The sequence below is a fragment of the Macaca thibetana genome, chromosome 16 (assembly GCF_024542745.1).
Source record: "Macaca thibetana thibetana isolate TM-01 chromosome 16, ASM2454274v1, whole genome shotgun sequence".
Taxonomy (NCBI): Eukaryota; Metazoa; Chordata; class Mammalia; order Primates; family Cercopithecidae; genus Macaca; species Macaca thibetana.
This window is the reverse complement of record NC_065593.1, coordinates 63520669-63541328: the sequence shown is the minus strand read 5'-3', so window position 1 is coordinate 63541328 and position 20660 is coordinate 63520669. Positions and strand designations below refer to the sequence as shown.

Here is a 20660-nt window from a genome sequence, read left to right as displayed (position 1 = left end):
CCTGCATTTCAAATAAAAGATGCATCTTTTCCCTTATTCTTTACTCTTTCTCCTCCATAGCCACCCCCTGCCACAAAAGAGAGAAAAACAAAAAGAAAGAAAAAAAATCCTGGCACTCTTCATCCTCCATTTTGAATATTATATTTGATAACTGTGGCAATGAAACATAAGCTATCTGGCTCTTAAGGAAAGGTATCAATGAGTTCAATTGTTAATAAACCCACCCCTACACTTTAGGCTCTCCCTATACACACACATACCCGCACAAGACAACAACGACAAATCTGTTCAGGAGAACCTTGTTCGTGGGCTGCTACCTACCAAAGTTTGTGCCTTGCTGGCCTTTCATTCATGCAATCAGAGTCTACATGCAATACTCCATGCTAGGAATAAGGAGAGACTGAAAACCAAGAAGATAAGGCCCTGCCCTTTCAGGAAGCTGCATTATAAGGCAGCTGACATAGTAATTGTAATATTAAAGAGATTAAACATATTAGTATTTTTTGCCACAAAAGGCAAAAATAAAGGAAGTGATCATTTCTGGCTGAGGTAATCTGAAGGCTTCATGGAGGAGGTGGTAGTTGATCTGGGATCTTAAAGGATAAATGAAATCTGCAAATTCAGAGATGACAGAGAAGATAGAGGGGACAGTAGGATCAGAGGCAAATTGAAGAAAATATTTTTCTGCTCTTAGAGTTGTCTCTCATTCTTCTGTAAATCGATTTTGCCTACCATTATTCTCTAAATTTCTTAGTTATCTTCCTTTCAAAAATTACCATTTATTGAGTGCTTACTATTGATGACAGTGGTGGGCCGTCTGGAGCAGCTGCTGTCATCACAACGGCCGCTGCAGGGAGGTAGCAGGGAGCAGACCAACGGCCCCTCCACAGCTTGCCACCCTGGAGGCCACCCCATGGGGCTGGCCGGGTTGCCTGCCAGCAGAGGAGCAGTGTGGCAGAAAAGCAGCGCGATAGGGCAGAGAGGAGTCCCGAGAAGGAGCTGGGCCTTGGGCAGTGCTCCGCTTGCACATGGAGTACCAAGGCCAGGCCTGGGCGCAGAGCTGGGGCCGTGCTTCAGGGGCCCCAGACAGGAAGTGGGAGCAGCTTCCACTTTGGGCACCTGGCCATTGGCGCAGCCATTGTGCCCACTCTGCCGAGGGTGCCAGATTCCTGTGCCTCAGGAGGAGGCTCTGTGCAGCCTGTCCGGGGCTGTGTCCCCAGGTCTGCCCCACACTGGAGTGACCACTGAGCCTGACACTCCTGGCCAGATGACCCAGCCAAGGCCCAGGCCCAGGATCCACTCTGCCCCTGGCTACCCCTGAAGCGCCGGGGCAACAGGCAGAGCTCATGGCGATGTCACCCTGCCCCGGACACTGGCCCAGGCCCAGTGAGAACCTGGAGCCCCTGCCCTAGGCTGCAAGGGGGTGCTATAGGGGCTGCGTGCTCCATAGAGCTGGTGGAAGCCAGGAACAGGCAGCAGCCCTGCGTGGGGCTGCAGCCATCCAAGTCAGGGCTGTGGACCTGGGCCTCCATAAACTCTTGGAGACACGGAAAAGCACCCCCCTCTGCCCCCCCATCCCAGCAGGCTCAGAAGTGCCTGCTCCTGCCGCCTGGCTTCTGCCTGCTGTTGGTGCTGGCTCTGATCTTAGAGCAATGTGGGGCCAAGCCCAGGTGCTGTCACAGTCAGGCTGGGAGTGCACATGCTCGGGGTAGTACTGACAAGCCAGCCCCAGCCCCCTGCTGCCTCGGCCCCTTCCAGACTTTGGGCACTGATGAGCATGGGGGAAGGTGGGGGCGCTGAGGGCAGCTTAGTGCTGGCTTTCAGGGAGGGCGTGAAGGCTGGGGCCCTGGCTGCCAGTCCTGCCCACCAGAGTGGGAACTTGTGGTGCCTTTTCTAGGCCTGCCCATGGCTGCCCAGGGACCAGTCTACTTGCACTTCCTCCCTTCTGAGGCCCATTAACAGCCCCAGGCTCAGGCAGAACAGGGCAGAGGTTGGGACCATCAGCTGCAGAGAGGAGCAATCTACTCCAGTGCCCCCTCTCTGCTGACAGCTTCAGAGATGTCCATAAGACCAGCTGCAGAGAGGGCTATGCACTCCAGGGCCTCCTCTCTGCTGAGAGCTGCAGAGAAGACAGGATGACCTTCCTGCAGAAAAGAGCTTTCCACTCCAGGGTCTCTATGCTAGGACACTTGTCAGGACACCCTGGTTGCGGAAAGGAGCTACCCACTGCGGGTATGAGCTGTTCTATCGCTCAATAAGGCTCCTCTTCATCTTGCTCACCCTACGTTTGTCTGTGTACCTCATTCTTCCTGGTTGCAGGACGAGAATTTTGGACCCATGGAATGATGGGACTAAAATTGCTGTAACACAAACAGAACTGAAACATGCTCCTTGCTTGTCATGTTGTGGGCAAAGAGGAAAGAAGAGCTGTGGCCCTTCGGGAACCCCAGACCTGGGAGCTGCCTAAGCCAGGGCTGTGACTTCCTCTTTATGGCCCTGTGGTTCCTGGCATCTCCAAGATTCCAGGTGCCACCACATTCCCTGGTGCCAACCAGGAGAGCTGCCTGCAGTACACCTGGTCCAGCCACAGCCTCGCAGACAGCTGGCACCCATGCTGGCACCTGGGGCTGCCAGCCCCACAGCAGCAGCTGGCATGTCTGACTGCACAGTGGCCGGACCCTACTCTCGCTCACACACCCCTTCCTGTTCCATGCCTGATTTGCAGTCTCCCTTGGAGGCGTGGGATATAGGCTGGTAGTGTGAGCTGAGTGCAGTCTGTCAGGCCAAGTGGGTGGAAAAAGTCCAATGTGCCTGAGCTGAACCTGTGCAAGGCACCACTGGCCACAGGTTTCCAGCCAGAAAAGTGACACCCCAAAGATCCCATAATACTATGTGCCAGGCACTATGCTGAGCTCTTTATTTATATTATCTTATTTAATCTCTGGAGGAATCCTGTGAGATAGGCATGGTTGTTCCCATTTTTGCAGGTAAGAAAATAGAGGTTGCAAAGAGGTTGAATAAATTCTCTAAAGTCCCCCAAATTTTAGGGAGCAGAGGTTATTTTTCTCTTTTTTTTTTCCAGTAACTAACATGTGTTAAAGGGAGCAGAGTTGAGGTTTGAACATGTTCTACCTTTATCTTTTCCCAAGATGCTCTGGAAGCAGCTTCTTAATCTAGAGATGAGATTTCCAAGGATTAAAGTGCTGGTTATTAAAATATCTGAAGACACAAATTTATCTATTACCTCATTCCTTTCTAAAGTCAAGACACCAAATAAATGTTTGTGTTTGTCCACACTATCTCCTCAATACATACACCATTACTAAGTTATATTTAAGACAAAAGATGTATCCTGGCTGGGCACAGTATCTCACGCTTGTAATTCCAGCACTTTGGGAGCCTGAGGCAGAAGGATCGCTTGAGCTCAGGAGTTTGAGACCAGCCTGGGCAACATGGCGAGACTGTGTCCCTACAAAAAAATAAAGAACTTAGTCAGCATGGTGGCACACACCTGTAGTCCCAGCTACTCAGGAGGCTGATGCAAGAGGATCACTTGAGCCCAGAAGATTGAGGCTGCAGTGAGCTATGATAGCATCACTGCACTCCAGCTTGGGGAAGAGAGTGAGACTGCTTCAAAAAAGAAAAAAAAAAAGAGGCCAAGCATGGTGATTCATGCCTGTAATCCCAGCACTTTGGGAGGTCAAGGTTGGCAGATCACTTGAGGTCAGGAGTTTTGAGACCAGCCTGGTCAACACAGCGAAACCCCATCTCTACTAAAAATACAAAAATTAGCCGGGTGTGGTGGTGCGGGCCTGTAGTCCCAGCTACTCGGGAGGCTGAGGCAGAAGAATCGCTAGAACCCAGGAGGTGGAGGTTGCAGTGAGCTGAGCTCATGCCACTGTACTCCAGCCTGGGCAACAGAGTGAGACTCTCTCAAAAACACAAAAACAAAAAGTATCTTATTTCAACCTAAAACCAGAGATCTCACTCATATGCTAACAGGTAAGTATGAAAGGAAAGCAAACTAATGCCTTCTTGGGACCAAGAAAGATGAAGCTCAGAACAGATTCGGGGACAAGCATTTTTCTGAAGTACTCATGCACCAGTCCACTGTACCAGCATTAGCGATCGTTTTCTCAGTTCATATCCACAGAGTTTCTGTTTTTCTTTTTTAGAGTCTGCAAAGGGTAATTTTCTCAGCCCTAGGTCTACTGAGTAAGGGAGTGCACAGTGACTAGGAAGACCAGATAAAGTCTTTCTGATGTAAGCATCCTGGCATATCTGGAAACAGAAAGAGCTTCCTTTTCTGTCTTGCACACAACATGCCCCAGGTCCACAGACAGAGGGAGACTGAGAAGTTTTCTGATCTCTTACCTCAAGCTCAACATGGATTTATAGAATGGCTTCCTGTTTCTCAGGTATCATTCTGGAGTAAATAAACCTTTAACAGCTTTATGAAGGATAACTTAATGCAGTTTCTAGAATCCTATTTCACTTTTTATAATGAAAACAGGCCTCAGATCAAGACCCATGAACAAAGAATGAAATTTGGTCTGCTCAGGGATTTGAGGACCAAACATGTGTGAGTATCTTTACGACAGAAAAGCAAGGCACAGATCCCCCTAATCTATTCATCTAACCAGAAAACTGCCAAAAGAAAGCCCCTTTCATGGGGTAAAATTTGGGTAACCAGGAATTACAGCTTGGCAAATCATGAAAAAAGAGAATGTAAGGAAATATTTAACTGAGTATATATTATGTGCCAGGCATTATGCTAGGTTCTTTAGATGGATTATTTTTGTCCCCCATTTTACTTTACATATTTTTTATCTTTATTTTTAAACTTTTGTAGAGATGGGGTTTTACTATATTGCCCAGGCTGGTCTCAAACTCTTGAGTTCAAGTGATCTTCTCACCTCAGCTTCCCAAAGTGAGGGGATTAGAGGTGTAAGCCACCACGCCTGGTCTTTTTTTTTTTTTTTTTTTTTTTTTTTTTTTTGAGACAGAGTCTCGCTCAGTCGCCCAGGCTGGAGTGCAGTGGCCGGATCTCAGCTCACTGCAAGCTCCGTCCCCCGGGTTCACGCCATTCTCCTGCCTCAGCCTCCCGAGTAGCTGGGACTACAGGCGCCCGCCACCTCGCCCGGCTAGATTTTTGTACTTTTTAGTAGAGACGGGGTTTCACCGTGTTAGCCAGGATGGTCTCAATCTCCTGACCTCGTGATCCGCCCGTCTCAGCCTCCCAAAGTGCTGGGATTACAGGCTTGAGCCACCGCGCCTGGCCCTGGTCTTTTTTTATTTTGGTAAAATACACATAACGTGAAATTTACTATCTCAACCACATTCAAGTATACAGTTCAGTGGCATTATGTAACATTCACATTTGCACTATCGTGTGGCCAAGACCGCCATCCAGCTCCAGTTTAGGTATTTTCTTGTTTCATATTCTCGACAGGAACAACATGCCTGCCACTCTCACCAGCCTGTAAGTTCTGTATGTATGCTGGAGGACGGTCTAACATGCAGAAGAAATACAGTAGCTGACTAAAAAATGAAGAATGTCTGTTAAAGAAACTGACATTCTACAGATAAAGAAACTGAGACTCAAAAGACTCACGTAATCATCCAGGGTCCCAGAGCTAATGAATAGCAGAAACACAATTTGAACCCAGGTACATCTGACTCCGAAAGCCATACTCTATTGCATTGCTTCAGCTACTGCAGGGCAAGTCTGCAGGCTCTTCTAATCCTAGGAGTGTTCTAGGGACCTGAGCAGAGTTTGGGGAGTCCGAAAGTTATACTATCATGGCAAATAGTACGAATTCTATGAAGGTTCTGGAAGCTAGCCAAAAATCTCCAATGGTGCCCTATGGTTAGGTGGCAATATGTACAAAAGTACACCACACACCACACTCCTTTCCATCTTTAACAGGAGTATCTAAGGTCTTCTTAGAAGAGGTTTCTTGGAGCACAGTATGACAAAATCTTTATCTGTAAGATCTAACAGTACTGGCAGAAGATACAAATGTACACTGAGGGCAGGGTGATGTCAGAGAACACTGCCAGCAGCCACAGCAGCAAGGGACATGTCAGTCAGTGTTTACCTTCCACCCAAGATGCTCAAAGATGTGTTACTGCCAGATAGTTCTAAAATATGGCGACTTCTCCACTAAATTATTTTCAAAAAACGGTCGGGCGCGGTGGCTCACACCTGTAATCCCAGCACTTTGGGAGGCCGAGGCAGGCAGATCACCCGAGGTCTGGAGTTCGAGACCAGGCTGGCCAACATGGTGAAACCTCGTCTCCACTAAAAATACAAAAATCAGTTGGGTGTGGTGGCGCATGCCTGTACTCTCAGTTACTCAAGAGGCTGAGGCAGAAGAATCGCTTGAACCCAGGAAGCAGAGGTTGCAGTGAGCTGAGATTGCACCATTGCACTCCAGCCTGGGTGACAGAGTGAGAGTCTGTCTAAAAAAAAAAAAAAAAGATTAAATAAATAATTTTCAAAAAACAAAGACATTTACCCATTCATTCAGCACTCTCACTGTATCCTGAGTACTGAACTAGGCCCGGGGGACACAGTGAAGAGTCAAGCAAACCTCTCTTAGTTCCATCTGTAAAGGGGTGTCAGGCTTGCATCTGGTGCCCTGCATGCTTGGATACAGCATCCTCCTGGGACTGGGCTGCTGTGTCTGTACTGAAGTAAGCCTGAATCTGAGAATAACTTAAATCCCAAACATCTCAAGCCCAGAATGGAAGTAGAGTTTGGCTCAGTCAGAAGACCTCTTTTGGTGGACCTCAGGTGTTTGCTGACGAAGGCTGTGTGTGTATGTGAGCAGCTCCTCTTTGGCTTTTTACCCTGGTACTCATCAGTTTCCTTTTATGTGCACATCACATCGGCAAAGTGCCACCTGGTGACAAAAGATGAAACTGCCAGACCAGGCCCAAATGCAGGCAGAAGGGTGCACATGCATTCACATACACATGGGCACACACACATTTAGTCTGTGTGTGTGTATATCAACCACATGTCCTAGATTTGTTTTTTTACCATTCTGATTTCAAATATTACACTACCCCTACAGTTGTACTATTTTTGCTGTAAAAAAAATGGTCACAGTACATGTGAAAGGACATCTTATTGTGTGTGTAAATTATTAGGCAATTCCCAGTAGTCTGGGAACACAATAATGCATTCATCCCATCCATAAAAGTAAAGTTAACTTCAATATAAATCTTTTTCTTAAAGTATATACTTTGTTTTCATTTGCTATTAGATTCAGGCCTCGTTATATATATATATATGGCATCAATAAGTGAAAACTATATTATCCCCATCAATTCTCAGGTAAAGAAAGTATTGATACTGTATACTTCTGTTGGTTACTTTTATTTTTAAATTTTTATTTATTTTTATTTTAATTTTTTGAGATGGAGTTTCACTCTTGTCGCCCAGGTAGCAGTGCAGTGGCGTGATCCTAGCTCACTGCAACCTCCCCCGTCCCTGGGCTCAAGTGATTCTCCTGCCGCAGCCTCCCAAGTAGTTGGGATTACAGGCACATGCCACCACGCACAGCTAACTTTTGTATTTTTAGTAGAGATGGGGTTTCACCATGTTGGCCAGGCTGGTCTTGAACTCCTGACCTCAGGTGATCCACCCGCCTTGGCCTCCCAAAATGCTAGGATTACAGGCGTGAGCCACCGTGCCTGGTCTATTTTTATTTTTTTTTGAGACAGGGTCTTGTTCTGTCACCCAGGTTGGAGTGCAGTGGCCCGATCATGGCTCACTGCCGCCTAGACCTCCTGGGCGCAAGCGATCCTCCTGCGTCAGCCTCCTGAGTAGCTGGGGTCACAGGTGTGTGCCACCATGCCCAGCTAATTTTTTTTTTTTTCCCAAGATGGAGTCTTGCTCTGTTGCCCAAGCTGGAGTGAAGTGGTACAATCTTGGCTCACTGCAACCTCCGCCTCCCAGGTTCAAGCAATTCTCCTGCCTCAGCCTCCTGAGTAGCTGGGATTACAGATGCCTGCCACCACACCCGGCTAATTTTTATATTTTTAGTAGAGATGGTGTTTCACCATGTTGGCCAGGCTGGTCTCGAACTCCTGACATTGTGATCCACCTGCCTTGGCCTTCCAAAGTGCTGGGATTACAGGCATGAGCCACTGTGCCTGGCCTAATTTTTTTTATTTTTAGTGGAGACTAGATGTCAGTATGTTGTCTAGGCTGGTCTCAAGCCTCCCAAAGCGCTGTGGCGTGAGCCACCGCACCTGGCCTGCTTCTGTTGGTTATTGTGTGTGTGCATTTTCTTTTTCTGACTACTTCATATTAATCATAATATTCTGGCTTTTCTTCAATTAACATAAATTATTCAAATAATAATTTTTAGTCCACCTAACCAACACTTCCTTGGGAGATAGGTCAGGTTTATTAAAATAATTAACAGTTTGGACAACTCTAGAAATAATGAAAGATTTCAAGATGAGGCACTAAGAAAGTATGTAAAGTTTGTTAATGACCATGTAGGGAGGCAGTAACAGAGTTTGCATCTGATTCTCTGTCCACTACTTAGCCAGTGAACTTCTAACTCAGTGATTCTCAAACTTGAGAGGGGCCAAGAATCACATGGGAGTACTTTTTTTTTTTGAGATGGAGTTTCGCTCTTGTTGCCCTGGCTGGAGTGCAATGGTGCGATCTTGACTCGCTGCAACCTCCGCCTCCCAGGTTCAAGCGATTCCCCTGTCTCACCCTTGCCTCCTGAGTAGCTGGGATTACAGGTGCCTGCCACCATGCCCAACTAATTTTCTTGTATTTTTAGTAGAGACAGGGTTTCTCCTGTTGGTCAGACTGGTCTCGAACTCCTGACCTCAGGTTATCCGCCTGCCTGGGCCTCCCAAAGTGCTGGGATTCCAGGTGTGAGCCACCGCGCCCGGCCTCACATGGGAGTATTTTTAAAAACTGCAGATCCCAGGGCCCTGTCACTAGAATTCTGATTCAGCTAGTTTGGGGTAGGAACTAGGAATCTGTATTTTAATAAACATTCCAACCAATTCTGATGCAGGTAGGTTAGAGACCACACTGAAAGAAAAAATGCTGGTCTTCTGCAGCTAATAATATTTAATTATGTACCAAAATAAATGCACACACATTTTTTTGTTTTGTTTTGTTTTTTAGAGGTAGGGTCTTGGTATGTTTCCAGGCTGGAGTGCAGTGGCTATTCACTGTGACCATATAGGGCACTACAGCCTTGAACTACTAGGCTCAAGTGATCCTCCTGCCTCAGTTTCCCGAGTAGCTGGGACTACAAGCAAGTCATCACAGCTGGCTAATTTCTATCATTTCTTCTACATTAAAAAACATTTATGGATATAGAATAATTACAGCTTTCTACATTTATTAGCTGGGATTCTACTGTAACGAAGAGCTGTCTTTTATCATTCATTTATTCAATTATTTTTTCATTTACTTAATTATAAATTATGTATTTATTTATGTAATTTATATTATATTAATTTTCTACTTAAGTAAAAACAAAAAAATCCAAAATACCAAAAATATGCTTCCAAAGACAGGAAATCATTTTAGACAATTTATAATTAAAATAGCAAAGTACAGGCTGGGAGCGGTGGCTCACGCCTGTAATCCCAGCACTTTGGGAGGCTGAGGTGGGCGGGTTGGTTGAGGCCAGGAGCTCAAGATCAGCCTGGCCAGCATGGGGAAACCCCGTATCTACTAAAAACACAAAAAATTAGCCAGGAGCAGTGGTACACGCCTGTAATCCTAGCTACTCAGGAGGCTGAGGCAGGACAATCGCTTGAACCTGGAAGGCAGGGGTTGCAGTGAGCCAAGATAGTGCCACTGCACTCCAGCCTGGGCGACAAAGCGAGACTCCATCTCAAAAAAAAAAAAAAAAAAAAAAAAAAAAAAAAGCAAAGTACACATTTTATATATTGGGCAGACATTTAATATTTATGCCAAAGAATCAAATAATAATTACTATAGAAACCAACGCCTGGGGTCATATCAAAAACGCATTTATGGTACTAACATAATCTCTTTCTTTTATAGGGTTTTTGTGTTTAAATTCGATTTCATTTTTATTTGATGCCTGGTTATTTTCCCAGCTTTCTCTGCTTCCCCTCTTCTGAGATACATAACGTGTCCAAGGCTTACCAGCAGATATTTTTAGACTGGTGATGCTCTAGAACATTTTCTTAGATCGGTGTTGGGGAGAGCAGCTTAGTATTTGCTTGAATGCTGTGAAGTGAATACAAATTTGCCTATTTAGCCAGATGCATCCCTGAGACAGACTGATGTGCCTGCTGTAGACCAGAACAACAATGATCTATATTAACTGCAGTAAACCCCTTTTCACTAATTTTCCATCCAATTCTCACGGGGAGCCAATCACCAGCTTAGAATGAATGGTAATTACAAAGCTGACAAGATACAAGACATTCTTTGTACTCAAATCAAAGATATGAGGGAGACAGCAAGAGAGTGTCACAAGATGACCCTGAACACAAATATGCTTTGTATTCAGATTTGGCTATCAAAGAAATCGATCCAAGAAAGCACTCCATTTATAGTCTTTGAACTCCTCTGCTAGGTCTCTTGGCGGGAAGTACACAAGATCAATGTCATGGCTATACGACCTCCCACCTAATGTTGACCTTTTCCAAAATATTTAATTAAGCAATTGCTGAGTTAAGCAATTCTCTCTGTTCACCCTAACAGGTGATGAGTATGAAAAACCTACCTCAGAGTAAAGAACACATCATAAAATTGCACAGATCTTGGTAATGACCATCACAAATCCATTCTGTATCTCTCCTTATGTTTTAGGTCTTGACTCATTGTTCGAGAATACTGAGACCAGGCAACAAGCTCAGTACCACTCTGTCATTAAACACACCTACATGGCTATATGAACTGCTTAGATGACAAACGAACCTACTTGACTTCCAGGCCCCCATAGAGAGGAAGCCTCCCTTCCCAGCAGGCTAAAACCTTCTACCCAATCATGTTGTGCTTCTAAAATAAAACTACCTTCTAGAAGATGAGTTGTTTTGAGTTGCAAAAGATTTTGCCTAAAACCAGCTAATTTTAAGTTGAGTTAAAAGGAGAAAGGAGTGCTTTTAATAAAGCCAACACAGTCATCTTTTCCCCTCCAGTGAGTTGGTAAATAATGACTAGTGGTCAGAGATTACTCCTTTCAGACAAGCAACCCATCCTCACTGCCTCACTTCCTGATTTCATTTGGTCAGGAGACTCATAACCCAGCTCACAAATAAGAATACACTTTTAAGCAGCAGGTTTTGAGATGCTTTGACACTGTATGTATGTGAAGAATATGCTTAGAGAAGCAAGCACCAATATCAATCTAAATAGGCATTTAAAAATATAAAACAAGGCCGGGCACGGTGGCTCACGCCTGTAATCCCAGCACTTTGGGAGGCTGAGGCGGGCGGATCACGAGGTCAGGAGATCGAGACCATCCTGGCAAACACGGTGAAACCCCGTCTCTATTAAAAATACAAAAAATTAGCCAGGCGGGGTGGTGGGCACCTGTAGTCCCAGCTACTCGGGAGGCTGAGGCAGGAGGATGGCGTGAACCCGGGAGGCGGAGCTTGCAGTGAGCCGAGATCGCGCCACTGCACTCTAGCCTGGGCGACAGAGCGAGACTCCATCTCAAAAAAAAAAGTTTTCCAGATATTTTAAAACAGAGGCATTTTTGATAGGCCAATTACTGAGATGGGCAAGAGGACCAAAATCCTCCCCGGTCTCTATTTCAAAAACAAAAAATAAGAAACTGTAAACTGGTCTTCAAGCCGAAAAACTCCAAGCTGTCCTTTCATGTCCCATTAAAATACATCAACTCTAAAACTATTTATGGGCCGGGCGCAGTGACTCATGCTTGTAATCCCAGCACTTTGGGAGGCTGAGGCAGGTGGATCACCTGAGGTCAGGAGTTTGAGATCAGCCTGGCCAACACTATGAAACCCCATCTCTACTAAAAATACAAAAAATTAGCTGGGCATGGTGGCGGGTGCCTGTAATCCTAGCTACTCGGGAAGCTGAAGCAGGAGAATCACTTGAACTCAGGAGACAGAGTTGCAGTGAGCCCAGATCACACCATTGCACTCCAGCCTGAGCAACAAGAGTGAGACCCCATCTCAAAACAAAAAACAAAACGAAACAAAAAACTACTTATGTAAGATTCAAGATTAATTACAAGAGTTGTCAAGACTTCTCTCATATTCCTGGAAGGAAAATATGCTCTGAAGTCTACTAGGCTATAAATCTCAGTTCTGGGCCGGGGGCAGTGGCACACGCCTGTAATCCCAGCACTTTGGGAGCCTGAGGTGGGCAGATCACCTGAGGTCAGGAGTTTGAGACCAGCCTGGCCAAACTGGTGAAATCCCATCTCTGTTAAAAACACAAAAATTAGCTGGGCATGGTGGTGCACATCTGTAATCACAGCTACTTGAGAGGCTAAGGCAGGAGAATTGCTTGAACCCAGGAGGCGGAGGTTGCAGTGAGCTGAGATCGCGCCACTGCACTCCAGCCTGGACGACAGAATGAGACTCCAACTCAAAATAAATAAATAAATAAATAAAATCTCAACTCTGGTTTGAGAAAAAGAATAATAGTATGAAATGTATCAATAGAAACAGTCAAGTTTATAAGCCAAACAGACATGGAATTCAAAGCCCTGGCAAGGTCTGGTTACTCTGGCTAGGCTATGTATTTGCAGATACAGCCCTGGGAAGAGTGTCACTACTCAATCAGTAACTCTAATAGGATTTTCTTTTCTTCTTTTTTTTCCTTGAGATGGAGTCTCGCTCTATCACCCAGGCTGGAATGCAGTGGCGCAATCTCGGCTCACCACAACCTCCACCTCCCGGGTTCAAGCCATTCTCCTGCCTCAGCCTCCCGAGTAGCTGGGATTACAGGTGCCTGCCACCACATCCAGCTAATTTTTTGTATTTTGAGTAGAGACGAGGTTTCATCATGTTGGCCAGGCTGGTCTTGAACTCCTGACCTCGTGATCCATTCACCTCGTCCACCCAAAGTGCTGGGATTACAGGCGTGAGCCACGGTGCCCAGCCAGGATTTTATTTTCTTTAGCTAATCCTGTGGCATAGAAGCCCTAGGTAATTAGAACAAAATAGCATAAAATAAAAATCCATAGCATGTACCTGATAGTTTTATTTTCTTTTTATTTTTAATTAATTTTTTTTTTGAGACAGTGTCTCACTCTGTCGCCCAGGCTGGAGTGCAGTGTGGCAATCTCAGCTCACTGCAACCTCCACATCCTGGGTTCAAGAGACTCTCCTGCCTCAGCTTCTCAAGTAGCTGGGATTACAGGTGCTCACCACCACAACCAGCTAATTTTTTTGTAACTTTTAGTAGAGATGGGGTTTTGCCATGTTGGTCAGGCTATTCTTGAACTCCTAACCTCAAATGATCTGCCTGCCTTAGCCTCCCAAATTGCTGAGATTACAAGTGTGAGCCACCGCGCCCAGCCCTGACAGTTTTATTTTCTGAGTTATTAATGTAAAGATGTGTGGAAACCCTAATGGAAAAACCTATTCTGCAGCTAGTTTAATAAGGTGGCACTTGTTCCATTTTGCATTGCTAAGCTTCTAAGAGTCGTGAGAGCTCTGATTATTCTTCAGTCACCCCTCAATAGCAGTGGGCAGCCAAGGTTCTGTAAACCAAGTGAACTACTTACTTTGGCTTTTATGAAAGTCTAAACTCATTTAAAGACCAGATATAGTGAAACGCAGTGACTAGAACTTTAGGTTCTAGATGGTGAACACCCATACTCTATCATGCTCCAACTTCAAGGTGACTTATGTTCTCTTGTACTGCATCCCACGGCCTCCTACCTGGGATCACTCCACTGCCCAATGTGGTCACCCATCACTTCTCAGCCCATCCTTGTAAATCTCCACTCCTTGAGCCACATCCTTCATCACCTCCAATTTTCCTTATTCTCAGCAACCTCTTCTCTGTGGTTCTTCTTCTTTTTACTTATTTCCTGCATTTCATTAAGACCCTGGGCTTCTGATCATCCTTCAGGGCTTGTCAGAGGTGATTACAGTCCCTGAAGAATAAATAGGTGTCTTAGCATTAACCACAAGCTTTCTGAGACTAAAAATAGCCAAGTTCAAGTTTAAACAAGGTGCAAGCAAAGATGGTGCAAGAGATGCAACAGATAATTCCCCCCCAAAGCAATGCATGCTAGTATCTTCCAATAGTGTTAGTTTGGCTCCTAAGTTTATAATTCTCAGTCTGGTCATTAATACAAAAATTATTTTATGCTAGTTAATAGTCTATAAAGAAAGCATGGCTCCATAATTAAGTGGTAAGTCAAAAGTTCAGCAAGGGGATTTAGTGACTGGCTTCTTTTTTTTTTTTTTTTTTTTTTTTTTTTGAGACGGAGTCTCGCTCTGTCACCCAGGCTGGAGTGCAGTGGCCGGATCTCAGCTCACTGCAAGCTCCGCCTCCCGGGTTCACGCCATTCTCCTGCCTCAGCCTCCCGAGTAGCTGGGACTACAGGCGCCTGCCACCTCGCCCGGCTAAGTTTTTTTTTTTTTTGTATTTTTAGTAAAGACGGGGTTTCACTGTGTTAGCCAGGATGGTCTCGATCTCCTGACCTCGTGATCCGCCCGTCTCGGCCTCCCAAAGTGCTGGGATTACAGGCTTGAGCCACCGCGCCCGACAAGTGACTGGCTTCTAATGAATACATCATGGAAAGGGGAAGATTTACAGTGGATAAACCTGTACCACCCGGACCAAGTAAACAGGGCTGATACCAATAGTAATAAGTCATGTGATATTATGTACCTCTGATATGATGCAACTATATCTGTGGTTTTCTTTCCCAAAGTCTATAACCCTGGTCTTTTGATATTACAGAAGAAAACATTAGAAAAACCCAAATCAAGGGAAGTTCTACAAAATACCTAGCCAGTACATCTAAAAATTGTCAAGGTCATGAAGAGCAAGGAAAAATTGAGAAACTAGCACAGATTGGAGGAGATGAAGGAAACATGAGAACCAAAAGTATTCTGGACTAGATCCTAGCACTAAAAAAGGACAATAGTGGAAAAGCTGGTAAAATCCTAATAAAGTCTAGTTCTAAAAATAGTAATGTAACTGTGTTAATTTTCAGTTTGGATAAATGTGTCGCGGTTATGTAAGATGTTAACCTTAGGTGGAGCTGGGTAAAGGCTATATGGCAACTCTATTATCTTCTGTGATTCTTCTGTAAGAATAAATTATTAAAAAAATTAATTCAGCAAGAGAAATGCAAAGATGAAATGGAAAGAGCCCAGGATCTACGAGCAGAAGGCGTGGGTCTCAGCTCCTATGCTGCTGGTTACGGTGACTTTAGACAACCTGCTTTGCCCTACTAAGCCTCCATTTCCTTATCATTGAAATGAGCTCCGTAACAGCGACCTCAAAATTTGTCAGAGTAAAAGTTGTATTAATCATGGTTTAGTCAGGAAAACAGGTACTACACAAGCTATTTTAAGAGGCAGAATTAAATACAAGAAACTGGTTAAATGGATATCAAAGAACCAAAACACGAAAAGGGGGCACACGGAGCTGACAGAGAGAAACTGCAGGAAACAGTTTCCATCCCCATGGCTGAGGGAACAAAGGGGAGAGAGGTTGGGTTCTGAGATCCTGAAAGCCTGGAGAAGGGACCCTCTGAAGCTGGGACTCAGACTTCTGAGGTGAGGGTACTGCCCAGTTGGTTCTGGGTTTGTTGGGGGGAGAACACAAACAAACAAATAAAAACAACTGAAGGTTGTAACAAACTGCAGCTGGTGGAATGAAAAGGCATTGCTGGGATGGTGGTCATAGGAACAGCCAGGCGCAAGAAGCAGTGGGTCCTTCTCCTCCCGCCCTGTAGACCTTCCAGCACCCTCCACTGGCAGCAGGTGGCCAAGTGCAGCAAGCAATGGAGGGAGCTGCAGAGTCCCAGCCCCAGTGTTCACAGTGGAATTGTGGAGACAAGTAACTTTATAAAGGGTAGATGTGACCCACTGATACTTATTACCATTACTGCTGTTAAGTACTCAGGCTAACTGCTTGCTCTCTCTCCCTCTTTTTTTTTTTTTGAAATAGATTCTCACCGTCAACCAGGCTGGAGTGCAGTGGCGCAATTTCAGCTCACTGCGATTTCCACCTCCTGGGTTCAAGTGATTCCCTTGCCTCAGCCTCCTGAATAGCTGGGTCCACAGGCACGTGCCACCACGCCCAGCTAATTTTTATATTTTTAGTAGAGACAGAGTTTTGCCATGTTGGCCAGGCTGGTCTCAAACTCCTGGCCCCGAGTGATCTGCCTGCCTCAGCCTCCCAAAGTGCTGGGATTATAGGCGTGAGCCACCATGCCTGGCCACTCTTTCTTTTAAAAATAGTTTATACCGGGCACAGTGTCCAGGGAAATTGCTTGAGTCCAGGGAAGTCAAAGCTGCAGTGAGCCATGATCATGCCACTGCACTCCAGCCTGGGTGACAGAATGAGACCCTATCTCAAAAAAACAAATAAATAAACGAATAAATAAATAAATAAAAATTAAAAAATAGTTTACACAGCTGAATGCAGTGGTTCACACCTGTAATCCCGGCACTTTGGGAGGCCAGGAGTTCAAGACCAGCCTGGGCAACATAGTGGGACTGTTTCTACAAAAAGAAAAACAAAAGTTACAATATGGATTAGCAGAGGACATAAACATCTGGTGTTACCAGCATTTAAGACTCTTTTTTTTTTTTTTTGAGACGGAGTCTCACTCTGTCACCCAGGCTGGAGTGCAGTGGCCGGATCTCAGCTCACTGCAAGCTCCGCCTCTGGGGTTTACGCCATTCTCCTGCCTCAGCCTCCAGAGTAGCTGGGACTACAGGCGCCCACCACCTCGCCTGGCTAGTTTTTTGTATTTTTTAGTAGAGACGGGGTTTCACCGGGTTAGCCAGGATGGTCTCAATCTCCTGACCTCGTGATCCGCCCATCTCGGCCTCCCAAAGTGCTGGGATTATAGGCTTGAGCCACCGCGCCCGGCCTAAGATTTTAATAAGAGGAAAATATGGCTAAGGACTACATTCTATTCTATAATTATACCAACCTTTATCCTAAAGTTCAGTGCTGCTTTCTATAGATAAAGTGGGCTGGGTGTGGTGGCTTATGTCTGTAATCCCAGCACTTTGGGAAGCTGAGGTGGGAGGATTGCTGGAGCCCAGGAGTTCGAGATCAGTTTGGGCAACATAGTGAGACCCCGTCTCTACAAAAAAATAAAAAATTAGCCACGTGTAGTGGTATGTGCCTGTAGTCCCAACTCCTAGAAAGGCTGAGGTGGGAGGATTGCTTGAGCCTGGGAGGTTAAAGCTACAATGAGCTATAATTGCACCACTGCACTCCAGCCTGGGTGACAGAGGGAGACCCTGTCTAAAAAAAAAAATTAAAATTTAAAGAAAAAGTGTATGTCTGATTAATTTCTGTAATAATCAGGGCTACTATTTTATTTGATTGTCCTGGAAAGACCATCTTGGAGAATGAAGTGTGCTGCTTAGGGACACAATTTATGTGTAATCAACTGTTAAGCTATTTGACTCATAAGTCTTTGACAGTACAATGCAGACTTTTATATAACAGTTTCATTAACAGTTTAGGCCACTATGCATCTCTTTAAGAGCTGAAAAAGTTAACCAGATTTTTCTTTGAAATGCAAAACCAGTAAGTATAGTTTCCCGTCAGATGGGGTGCACAATGACAACAGGAAACAGAGGTGAGAGTGTGCACACTTGGTTTCAATATGTTTCAAAGAAATTTCGAGGAAATTCCTACAACACAGATGCTTTAGTTCCACTACTGAATACCACAGCAGTTCTTTGTACTCTGGTTTGTTAAGAAATATGGCATCAAACAACGAACCAAAAGTTCAAGCATTTAGTGGCACTTCTCAAGTCAGCAAAATTTACATTATAAAGCTCCTTTCTTCAAGCTTTTATATGACTATTTCTATACTTCATTTTTCACTCCCTGCTCTATGTTATAGCTATGTATGTCCATGTCTGATCTTCTCCATGAAATTATAAACTTGAGGGCAAAATCCATGTAGGAATCATCTTCGTGTTACCCCTAGTAATTAGACCAGCCCACGCAGAAGGCAGAAAGAGACGTCTGTAAAATTAATACACGAACAACAAGATCTTCAGAAGAGTATAGCATGTGCCCATGGTGACTCTATGCATTTTGAGTATTTGCCCCTCAGACTAAACGGCAGACTGGTACAATTAATGCTCACAAAATAACTGAAAAACACAGACCACCATGTGTTTTTAAATTAAGGGTTTGTGGAGTAATACTGAGTAAGCTTGACTAGGAGCTGAAACCCTCTGGTTCTGCCAATGAGTTGCATGAAAGACTGGAAAATGAAGACGAAATGATTTAATAAAACAAGTATGACATCAAGAGCCAGGAGACATAGGTTCTTGCTTCAGCTCTCCCACCTTTTTTTTTTTTTTTTTTTTTTTTTTTTGAGACAGTGTCCGCTCTGTTGCCCAGGGCGACTGCAATGGCCATTACTGCAGTCTCAATCTCTCAGGCTCAAGTGATTCTCCCACTTCAGCCACACGAGTAGCAGCTGCCGCCACCACATCTAGCTAATTTTTGATTTTTTGTAGAGACAGGACCTTGCTCTGTTTCCCAGGCTGGTCTCAAACTCCAGAGTTCAAGTGATCCTCCTGCCTCAGCCTCCCAGCATGCTGGGATTACAGGCGTGAGCCACAGCACTGAACCTTCTCTCACTTGATACACAAGACTTTGGGCAAATAACTTAACATCTCTAAGCATCAATGTTCTTATCTATAAAATGAGATTTATAGCTTCTGTCTATCTCATAGGGTCGTTAAGATCAAATAAAAATGTTTTGAAAACCATACAGTGCTATGAAAATATGTTATCATTAGGGATCCTTAGTGATTAGCATTAGTGATAACATCTTCATTAAAGAACTTGTAATGCTATTTTGAATGCTTGGAAAAAATAATGCACAAATGAAACATAAGCAATTAGATAAGTATCTCATCTATAAATCCCAAAGCACTTGAAGTAAATACAACTAGGATATATCTCACTTGGTTGTGACCCAGAAGAATTATTGTAGATCTGCCCCATATTCTACTGGAATTTAACCTCTTGGAAACAGTTAACCCCGCCACCCCCCACCCACAGACACACATAAGTTTCTACCACAGTGACTAAAAGGCTCTCTGAGATTCTCGGTTTATGATCACAAGGGAAATGGAAGACACTGTCTAAGGTAACTTGAGAGTTAAGCAAGTTCTCCTTTTGTCTGTTGTGACCCTGATTGTCTAACAAACAAACGTGACTTCTGAAGCCTGATCCGAAACAATGAGGAGCTGAGTGAGAAAACAAAGCACAGGTCTGAGGCACAGCTCCTGGGCAGGCTCTCCTGCATCCTGCAGTGAGGCTGCCACACCCACAGTTTCAGATCTGAGTTTAGCGCCTGGTTGAGGGCAGCTGATGCAGGAGCAATGCTGCCCTGCTATCCCTCTCACCTCCACATCCGCAGACAGCCTCAGGGGACACGGCTACCACTTCTCAGTGGTACACGTCCACAAACAGGGACTCCCTGGACTACACGGGAACCAGGCCACAGAGAAGGCAATCGCATTTCTATTAATCACCTCTTTCCAAGGCACATTCTGTTTGTTTGTTTGTTTATCAAGGTATAATTTATATACACTAAAATTCAGTGTTTTTAGTGTACAGTTCTGTGAATTTTGACAAAAACACACAAAAGTGTAACCACCATTACAAACAAAAGAAAGAACATTTCCACTACCCCCACATTCCCTTGTGCCCTCTCTAGTCAACTCCTCCATGCACCCCAGTCCCAACTCCTCCACGCACCCCAGTCCCGGGCAACCATGGATCTATTTCCTACCCCTATTGTTTTGCTCTTTCCAAAATGACACAACACTCTTTACAATGCTTAAGTAAAATAGCCAAAGGCCTCATTCAGTTCGCATGGAACACCATGCACTCAGCCACCATAGAAGACTTTCAAATACATCAGAAATGGTGAAGCCAGGGTCTGATGGTGGGAAGGGCGGTAAATTCACTACAGCCTGAGATGACTCTGCAGGCTCTGCTGAAAGACCCCCGAAAGCAGGACGCTTCTTAGTGGGCTGTGAAGTGGATAATTTAAACCCAAAGACAAAGAACTCATTTAAAATTGTCTCTATAGAAATGGCCTATGTCCTCTTCCATGATTGTATAATACAGTACCAGACACGATTAGGTTTCCTTCCAGTTTAGATACCTCTGCTTTTTTCTGAATTGCTACTGAAACAATAGTAAAGAGATTTAAAAAGAGAGAGAACAAAATATAAAATCACAAGAGCAGGCTGGGCTCACGCCTGTAATCCCAGCACTTTGGGAGGTCAGGAGGATCACAAGGTCAGGAGATTGAGACCATCCTGGCTAAAAAATGGTGAAACCCGTCTCTACTAAAAATACAAAAAATTATCCGGGCGTGGTGGCGGGTGCCTGTAGTCCCAGCTACTCGGGAGGCTGAGGCAGGAGAATGGCGTGAACTCAGGAGGTGGAGCTTGCAGTGAGCCGA

General features: G+C 44.9%; 2 protein-coding genes across 9 annotated transcripts in view; one reads left to right on the top strand and one right to left on the bottom strand.

The window, feature by feature from the left end:
• Positions 1 to 20660, top strand: part of UBALD2 (UBA like domain containing 2) — a 468792-nt gene that overhangs the window by 371117 nt on the left and 77015 nt on the right. The gene's annotated exons all lie outside the window — the stretch shown is intronic.
• The window catches only part of RNF157 (ring finger protein 157), a 98486-nt gene that overhangs the window by 31872 nt on the left and 45954 nt on the right, over positions 1 to 20660 (bottom strand). The window contains exon 2 of one of the 7 annotated variants that reach the window (XM_050764258.1): positions 13891 to 14108. The exons of the other annotated variants lie outside the window; for them this stretch is intronic. The gene's annotated coding sequence lies outside the window, so the exon portion shown is untranslated. The remainder of the gene's footprint in view (positions 1 to 13890; positions 14109 to 20660) is intronic. 7 annotated transcript variants of the gene reach the window in all.